Source organism: Eurypyga helias, unplaced genomic scaffold (assembly GCF_000690775.1).
Source record: "Eurypyga helias isolate BGI_N326 unplaced genomic scaffold, ASM69077v1 scaffold14220, whole genome shotgun sequence".
Classification (NCBI taxonomy): domain Eukaryota; kingdom Metazoa; phylum Chordata; class Aves; order Eurypygiformes; family Eurypygidae; genus Eurypyga; species Eurypyga helias.
The window spans coordinates 1,204-10,616 of NW_010225132.1; the positions used below are offsets into that span (position 1 = coordinate 1,204).

Below are 9,413 nucleotides of genomic sequence, written 5' to 3' on the forward strand. Positions count from 1 at the left end.
GCATGCAGACTGGCAGGAAAACCCCCGTCATAACACTCCAATTAATGGTTCATTTCCGCACTCACAGGAGTGCAGTTACTTCTGAGAACCTCTAGATTCCAAAACAGTGGTTGTCTTTCCTTAAACAGAGAAAAATAAACTCTTGGGTAGTGCGAGTAACAGCCTTTAGTTACAGGTCAGCTGTAGAGGAATACTCACTACTTACTACCGCTTCAGAATGAGCGGTCAGAGCTTTCTGACAGGGCAGGTCATGGGCCTCCTGCGTTCCGGCACCAGGTCTTCAACACGTTTTCCCTGGGCCCCAGTAACGTCATGAAGAGATGAAAAGAGAAGGATCACCGGTTTTGCTGGACACAATTAACATATTCTTGCTGAGCAGGGAGCCGTGGCACAGCATATGCTCACAGAGGAACTGGGACATGCTACTGCAGGAAAAGACCTGGGGATTTTATATAAAACGGACACATTATTACAAAGATCACGCGCTCTCCTTTACTCACCTGGTAGATTTTTAGCATCTCTCATTAGCATCTCTCATCTATCATTCTACAGGATATTCAGTATTAAATCCATTTCCTCCAAAAATCTGTACTGCATCTGTTGCTACTTGGTTTGCAATGTCACTGGCAAATGCCTTGGCGATGGAAGCGTAGTAGGTATTCCTGCGCCCAGCATCCACTTCCCAGGCAGCTCGCTGGTACACCATCCTGGCCAGCTCCAACTTCATTGCCATTTCAGCAAGCAGGAAAGAGACTGCTTGGTGCTGGTGACGATGAAAGAATCTGGGTTAGCACTGCCTGCCCAAAGCTGTGTGACAAGAACACAGTCATCTCCGTACAGCGACCAGCTCGGCGGGTGGCCCTGGAGGAGCCCTACAGAGTCCGGAGCAGGCCCTCACAGAAGTCTAATTCAACACACATTTCAGTTTATAGTTCTCAGTGGACACTGAACTAGGAAGTTTTTTTTCCTACTTATGAGACTGGCGTGTACCTTGCTGTTTCTCCCTATTCCTTTACCACCGGTACGCACTGTGACTGGCAGTGCCTTCCAGCTGCGCCAACGCTGCGCATCTCATCTCACACACATCAGAGGTTCCCGCTTTCCCCAAAATCCCTGTTTATTAGCACTGAAGAACCAAGGCCAGAGAGTGCCCGGGGTTCAGGCTCCAGGCAGAGCTGTCTGCTTCTGCTGTTACCACGGATAAACGGCAGAGGAACCCCTGAGGTTACCGCAGAGCTACGTTTACCTAAATGCCGTGACCACCGTGCTTGGAAACCCAGAACTCACAGGGATGGAATATAAAAACTACAGAGCTAAAAGATCAAGGAACAACCTTGAAAGCTCAGTAGTAGTGCATCTGGTGGGCAAACACCACTTTCATTTGTCCTGCCTCCTTCCCTGCCCCCCACTCACTTCAACAATTGCTTTCCCGAAGGTTTTCCTCTCCAAAGCGTGTCTAGTAGCTTCATCAAGTGCCCTTCTGGCCAGTCCAACAGCACCAGCTGCCACCTGAATCGAACACAGCAGAGAGTAAAGCCCCCGCAGTTCCCACGGTGTTTCATAGCTCGGTCCTTTCTGACACTTACGGGTGGCCTGGTCTTACCGAAGGCTCCCATTGCAATTTTAAAGCCAGCTCCCTCAGCTACTAATACATTTTCTTTTGGGACTCTCACTCTTCAAAGACGATACCTCTTGTATCGGAGCAGTGCTGACCCATATTCATCTCCTGGAAAGGGGAGTTTACAGAGATATAACTAAATCGATTAGTCCCAGGCACAACATGTTTTCACTCTTTAGTTTACTCAAAGCATAAAGTACTTTTTCCCCATGAAACCTCATCTAACCCCTCCCCCCCCCCCCCACTGCTTTGCAGCACGCTCCGAAGGGCCTATGCCGGGCAGTTCACCTCCTCCTGCAGTGAAACCGGCTCCGCAGCCGGAAGCAGCCTAGTTGTCTTTCTCTACTCCAACTACACCCTTTGAGACAGGGGTAGAAGCAGGAAAGATTCGAACACGCCAGCTCTGCCGCTGTCCTGCCGGACAGAAATAAATGAGCTGCTCAAGTTTTCCCATTCCTTTCCCAACGTTCAACATCCAGTTTTGCCTACTGATAAAAATGGGTTTGGGGGCTTTTTAAAGAGAGAACAAGCACCAGTGTCTCCACGGCGTCTTCCTCGACCTGCAGTAGCTAAAAGCAAAGCTCACAGTGTGCTTATTTGTGGCTAAAACCGTCCAACTGCCTCCTCAGCCTTCCAAGGCACACTGCTGGCTCACTGGCCCTGTCAATAAGGCAGTTCTCAAGGATCCTTCTGCAGCAGTTCAAAGTCACTTTAGACCGTTCTCAATAATTCATCTGCATGAATAACATTATAATTAAGTACGAATATGAATGGGGGGTGTGCTGTGAAAATGAAAAGGTCACGTACAGCCTGTACGCCAGCACATCAACTGTTCAGTGGCGGAACAGTCGTTTTTTCTTCAGTGGCTGTTGTGTTACTGGCTTAGAACTGAAGACTAACTCCTGGCTGGCCAACCACGAGAGGGAGTGTTCACCTTCCTTCCAATTTGGACTCCAGGGCTATCTGCTTCCACAATGAATCCAGTAAAGGCTTTGCTTGCAGGAGCTTGTGGGTCTGGATTGGTACGAGCCAGCACAAAATACCTGGTGTGAAACGGAGGAGAGGGATGCTGCTTATGCTCACATCGACCACCAGACAGCCAACCTTTTCAATGTTTCAGTGTGTGTTCCTACCCTGTGATAAATTCCACCTCTACGTTAATAACCCTTTCTTCTTGCCCCTCCCAAAAATCAGCGGAGAGGTACTGAGAGCGAGGAAGTGTCACAGACCCGAGATTTCACAGAATTTATCAAAATTACTTCAGATCCACATGGAAAAATTCCCCACCTTTTCCACGTACTGGAAGTGTCTGTGATACTATCGGCTCCAGGGGCAGTACAACAGAAACCTATTCACAGCATGTACATAACAAACAGTGCTTAGGAAATAGGTTCTTGCACACGAAGTGAGATCACCTGATCTAAAGATCTTAATTTTATTCATCTAGGTGTAGTTTGTAAGTAAGTATTTCTCCTAGAAATGAAAGAGCTGTAAATCCCACTGAGGGTGTTCAGTAATGTCAGAGATATCTGGTGGATCGTCTCTGATGGATCTGCCTTAAACAAGGAAATAATTAGGTAGAAAATTCAGCTCTCAGATAAATGTATAAAGTTTTTCCACTTGAATTAAGAATTTGCGTTGCGGGTCAGTGCGATGTGAGACATGATGCAAGAGGTTGATATGGCAAAGCACGCTGCACAGACACCACGGCGGCATCGGGGTTCTCTGACAGCTGGAAAACATCCCCCTTCAGAAAGAAAACCAACCCCACAATCCAGCAGCGTCTCCAGCTTCACTGGAAGGGAGAGGCGTTTCCAGTAGAATCAGCAGCAGTGCATTCAATCCCGACCACCATGAAGCTGGGTAGCGAGGTACAGGAGCCCCCCGGCTACTTCGCACGTGAACTCCTACGGTCGCCGTCTGCCCTGAAAGAACTGCAGGACTCACCCCGTCTGACAGCAGCAAGACCTGAGAGGCCTCTGGAGCGAGGAGTTGCCCTGTCACCACTCAGCCCTGCCCGGCACTGGGTCTGCATTCCTATATCCTGCCCTACCAGCGGATGGAAACGCAGCGTGGTGAAACGCAGCGAGTATTCAGATTTATGGCAGATCCTTGGCAAACTGAACTGTGGGGGGAGAAGCCGCAATCTAAGGTACCAGTGGAAAACGTAACCCACCTCAGCAGGTAACACACCAGTTTGCTTTCCTGCCGTTCGTGATCCACATCTTCTGCCCGTTAATAACATACTCGTCTCCCTTCTTCTCAGCCTTTGTTCGGATCCCGGCCACATCCGAGCCCGCTCCAGGTTCCGTCACACAGTAAGCCTCCAAGAAAACACAAGGCGTTATCACAGACCACATGCATCAAACTGATCTGCAAAAGGTTTACGTGAGCTGCATGGTAAAACCTGGAAGATCAAATAATTACGATTTAAAAAGCCAAACACCCAAACAACACCAACCCAACCCGGCCCGCACAACCGCTGTCAGCGAGAATCCAAACGCAGGAGTTCATTTTCTTTATTAATCCATACGAATACATCAAACTGTCCTTTTAATCAAACAGAACCATCCTGTAGCCCCTAGGTCCGAAATTCCTCAAAGTTCCAACTCTGGTGTGAAAGCTGGGGATCTTTAGAGCCTGGAAAGAAGAGCGCTAAGGAACAGTGGCTCTTTCCTGTGTCACCTTATGAGGCTTCGTTCCTCACATTTTCATGCACTGCACATGACTAATTCTTTCTGAACGTCACGTTCTGCGTACGTAGCACTTAAGATCACAAATAGGGTTTGATTCCCATCCAAGCTGAGTTTCTCCTTACACCAACCTTGTTTTGTCCTAAGATGCTTACGTCCCCCCTTGGAGGGAAATCAAAGGTATGAACTTCTGGTAAGCACCGTAGGATGGGGACGACTTCCACAGCACTATCTTCTCTCTACTCACGGACTGCACCTCATGCGCTGTTCCCTGACTCAGTAAATGCCCCTGTTAACGCGCAGAGGCGGGCTGAGTGGCAGGCACATGTCAGTGTTTTCGGGGGGAGGGAGTACTACTGATTATCGCGGTGTAGGAACACTCCACGCGTAGCAGTTACACTTACACACATCATTGGTTCCTCCGTCATTCTTCCCAAGTACTTCTGCTGCTGGTGGTCGTTTCCAGCAATGATTACTGGCATTTGCTGCAGGAAAACATTCAGCCCGTGAATCCACCTTTGTCAAATGCACAGACTCCAGGACAGGGGACTTAAGTAACGGCAGAGCTTACCCCTAGGGAATTGGCTTCAATGGCAGTCTGAACCCCCGTACATCCGTAAGCCAGCTCTTCTGTGACAAGGCACGCTTCAAAGCTGCCGAGGCCAAGCCCACCTGCGGCTGAGATCTCCCATTTACACAGCCGGGTGTAAACAGTAACGCCTGAGCGACGCGCATGAGCTCACTGGCAAAAGCACATTCCCCGCGTGCGCTGCCCGCGTACAGCGTCTGACCAGACTCTCAAAGCGAGCTTTTCACGTGGAGTGCTGTCAGAGGAGTAACAGGCCATCTGAACGCTCCAGGGCGACCACAAGTCGCACCCAGCTGCAAGAACACACTTGACTGCTTTACACCGGAGAACCGGAGTTCTCGGGAGCAAAGAAGGGGCTCCAGAGCTACCGCAGTGTCCACATCAGCCCGACAACCAGCTCAGCAACCTGCTCTGACAGAAGCCAGCGCTTGGGAAGTGCCTACCCACACAGCACCAACACAACCGCACCGCCGCAGGGGCATTCTCCTGAGCCTCCAGATGCCCCCTGGCCACAGAGAGCTCTCCCCAGTACCCTTGTTCCGCTCACCCTTGACAGGATCTCCCACAGGAATTCCCCCGGTCTCTTTTTGCATCAATGCAAAGTTTTAGCGTCGCTACCATCTGGGGGCAATGGGTCTGACAGGGTGACCCCTCGCTGCACGAGGAACCATCTCCTTCACTCTGAACCTGCCCTCCGCCACCTTCACTCAACACCACCTAGTCACACGAAAGGGACAGTGCACTATGAGCCCCTTTGCACTCAAGGACACGTTTCAGCCGTGTCTCGTGCAGAAGCTACATCTCACATAGCAAACTGGTTTTTATAACCCCTGTCATCCTTTTAGGAGCCTTTTCCATCTCCACAGGACTCTTTCGAGAGGGAAGGATGTGACCACACCCTGAACTCATGGGCCAAGTGCAATGGGGATTCAGGCAGGCGCACGATTACACTTTTTGCTTCTTTCTTCATTGCCTTAAAGGTCCCCCCTGACCTGGAGCTTCATGGTTCTGAGCACTCCGGAGCGCTAGGCTGACGTTCACAGAACTGTCATAAACCCTACCATCTCCTTTCCGAGAGGCAGCAACCAGGGGAGAAGACACCGTTTCCCTGTGACATTTGGATGGCTTCCTTCCCTCCACAGTTTCCTCTTCTGAACTGCATTTGCCATTTCAGCGCTCACGCCGTTTCACGGCCTTCTCCTGCGGCTCTTCGCACCAGCCCCACCTTTCCTACACCAAATAGGTTAGTGTGACCAGTAAACTCCATCGCCGTGGTACTGACCCCCTTCTCCGGTTCACGTGCAGAGATCCCAAACAGTGGAAGGTCCAGCAAGGCTGCGCTGCTGATCTTTCCACGAGGAGACCTGATGATCTGAGAATGCGCTTAGGAACTTCAAGCCGCCTGTACCAAGCAGACTTCGTCTGTTCACACACTTCTGAGCTACCAGAAGTGAGAGAATTCCAGTGGGTTTACGAGACATGACTCTCACGAGACCCCTCCTCTAGCACATCATGTGTATCAGTGCTCACTGTGTCTGTACTGCACCTTACTCGCTCTTCATTTACAGGGTGTATCACGCAGACTGTGCGTGTTCTCCCAGATCTGCCCTGGAGATCGTTTAAAGCAACGGAGTCCAACTTGCCCCTGGTCACTTCCCATTGAATAACCAGGTGATCACACGCGGCAGCAGTCCCGCTTCCTGAGCCTTTAGGTTCCCTAGAATTTGTGGCTGAATAAAGCTGGTCCCCACAATTGCTCCTTTTGTCTCTTTGTTCCTTAACCTTGTTCCTCCGAGGTCGGCATTGGACCCGGCACTGTTGAACGTCTCTGTCAGTAACAAGGACAGTGGGATTGAGGGGGGGTAGATTGAGATGGGACATCAGGAGGGAATTCTTCCCACAGAGGGTGGGGAGCACTGGGACAGGTTCCCAGAGAAGCTGTGGATGCCCCATCCCTGGAAGTGTCCAAGGCCAGGCTGGATGAGGCTTGGAGCAACCTGGTCTATGGAAGGTGTCCCTGCCCACGGCAGTGGGTGGGACTGGGGTGGCTTTAAGGTCCCTTCAACACAAACCATTCCATTGTTATTACATTTTTGATACAAGATTTACCCACTGATCAGCCTTCCAAAGAAAGGGTCTGCTGTGGACACTTCCTAATTTCTTTCTCAGGTAATACAAATGCAAAGAAGAAAATAAGGTACATTTTTACCTGTGGTTACTCCTGTACCTGACCACTGTCGGAGCGCAGCTGTACCGCACCCAGTGAAACCCAAACACTTCTGGAATAAACCCTTAAATGGCTCCAGCCCGTGCCACAGACTAGAACAAAATATGACCTTCTAATTCCTCTGCTTAATCAGCTGACAATGCACAAGGGGAACATTAGGCAGTTGTAATCATGGTAGGGAAATCTAGTCATAAATTACTAAATCACAATCTGTCTAATTAGTCTCCTGATTACATCCACGCCTAGTAACACTTGCACGTGTCAACCTGCCTACTGATTGCATTCAGATTATTCAAGTATGCAACGGTTTCCTTTCTGCAGAATCCATAATTACACATACAAACCTCATCCAATGCCTTTTCTTTGTATCATTTTGCCGATTAAGCAGAATGGTTACTTACCACAGCTTTCAGGTATGTGCGAATTCATGAGACCAAGTTCCCACGCCCACCTGATAAGTGGAAGAGGATACTGAAATAGACAGGGAAAAGCCCCTTCTGGGGCATCACATCAACACTTTTCATTTTACGCAGGTTGAGATTAAAGTCTGTCCTCCCCCTTACACTGCGGTAGATTTACCTCTCCAGTTCTGTCATACTGTGCAGCAACAGGAATAATTTCCTCCACAGCAAACTTACGCGCAGTAGCTTGGAACTCTTTCTGTTCATCGGTAAGTTCTATTAACAAAAAAGAGCAGGTCACAAATTCTTCATCATCTTTAATTCTGCCAGTTGTCAGGTGATGAGAGAAGACAAGAGTGTCCTTCCAGGACAACGCAAACCACCACCTCCTGGGCCTCCCCGGGAAGCAGGAAAGCTCAGCTTTTTAACCCCAACCCTCTTCCTCAGGGAGAAACCTCCGGTGTCTCTCCCCAGCACCCACAGCGCACGCAGCTACCGCTGCCGAGCCTGCCCGCAAAATACGGGAAACCGCGCGGAGGGCTGTGTGCAAAGGGCGCTCCCAAGTGAGACAGGACCAGCACTGTGCCAACTGCCCGGGGAAGGGGGGCAGATGTGCCCAAAGATCCCCGCTCTCCCTCTCCAACAGGCGGCTGCTGAGCCGCTGCGCTGGCTCTTGTGCACGTGAGGTGCCAGGGCAAGGAGCAACTTCCTCAAGCATTTCCTTACAACAGGTTCTGCTGTGCTACAGGTGGTTACTGCACCACTGGGCACGGCAGTGTGAGATGCTTATCAATGCCAGAACACTTTGGCAGCAGAAAAGCTTAAGGCAGAAGGAATTATAAAGCAGAAAACCCTGCAGACACTGAACTGACACGGGCTGGCCTGAGCTGAGCAAGGAGGGCACTTCGGTTTCAACCTTCGTTTGTAAAGAATAGAAAGTGTTGTTGAATAAACACCCTGATTCTAAATTCATGTGGAACTGGAGAGTAGGACTTGTTTCAAACTCTGCAGTTTGCCCCAGCTGCTGTTTTTCTTTCCAAAAGCTCTAATACTTACCAAAGCAAAAGCCAGCTCCCGGCCTGCCCACAGGTACGTTGGGCGCAGGTTTACCAGACCGTGACCTCCACCCCTGCCCCACAAGGGCTTGAAGCATTCGCTGCAGAGAAAAAGAAGGTGAGGTGCAAGATGCCCACGCCTCAGGGCTCCACAGCTGCCAGCTGTGTGGCAACAGGGCTGGGCGTGCAGCTCCTCTTCAGGAACAGCAGCCCAGCAGGTCCCGCACCCTTCCTCAGCTCCTGGCGGCCTTCGCTCCTGTCCTCCCATAACCCACAGCCGTGCTGGGAGCCCCAGGCTCTAAGTGCTGTATCCACTCTGAAGTTTGGCACAATCGACTATTTATAAATCATTAAACATAATTAAGATTCGTGTTCCCGGAGCCAGAGCAGCATGTGTTTCACTTACACACACTCCTCAAACCTGACCTTCTTCCCCCGCGAACGGTCGTTGTCCAGCGCTCACCTATGCACACATCTACCGAGACTTCACAAACACCTTTACAGCTACTATCCAAATATTTTGAAAGGTACCGGTTAGCATCCCAGACTCACGGCTGCCTTCTCTGAACAACCTGCTGCCATGGACACCCGGTGATGATGGCTATTACAGCCCCAACAGGACAGAACTCGGCAGCCTGCAAAGTTTATTGAATTCCTAACACAATGAGAAAGGATAAACCTGTGGTAAGGAAGTGCTTTCTTTGCTTTTTTAACTTTAATGCCCACAGATATTATTGCTACAGCTATTTTCAGAATGTCCTAACACTGTACAACAATGTGTCTGAATTTGATTTTAAAAGGTTGGTTTATTATCATAGAATCACAGAATG

General features: G+C 50.0%; 1 pseudogene; it reads right to left on the minus strand.

Moving 5' to 3' along the window:
• Positions 1–473: 473 nt before the first annotated feature.
• On the minus strand, positions 474–8,687 carry LOC104507107 (annotated as a pseudogene).
• Between the last annotated feature and the right edge of the window lie 726 nt (positions 8,688–9,413).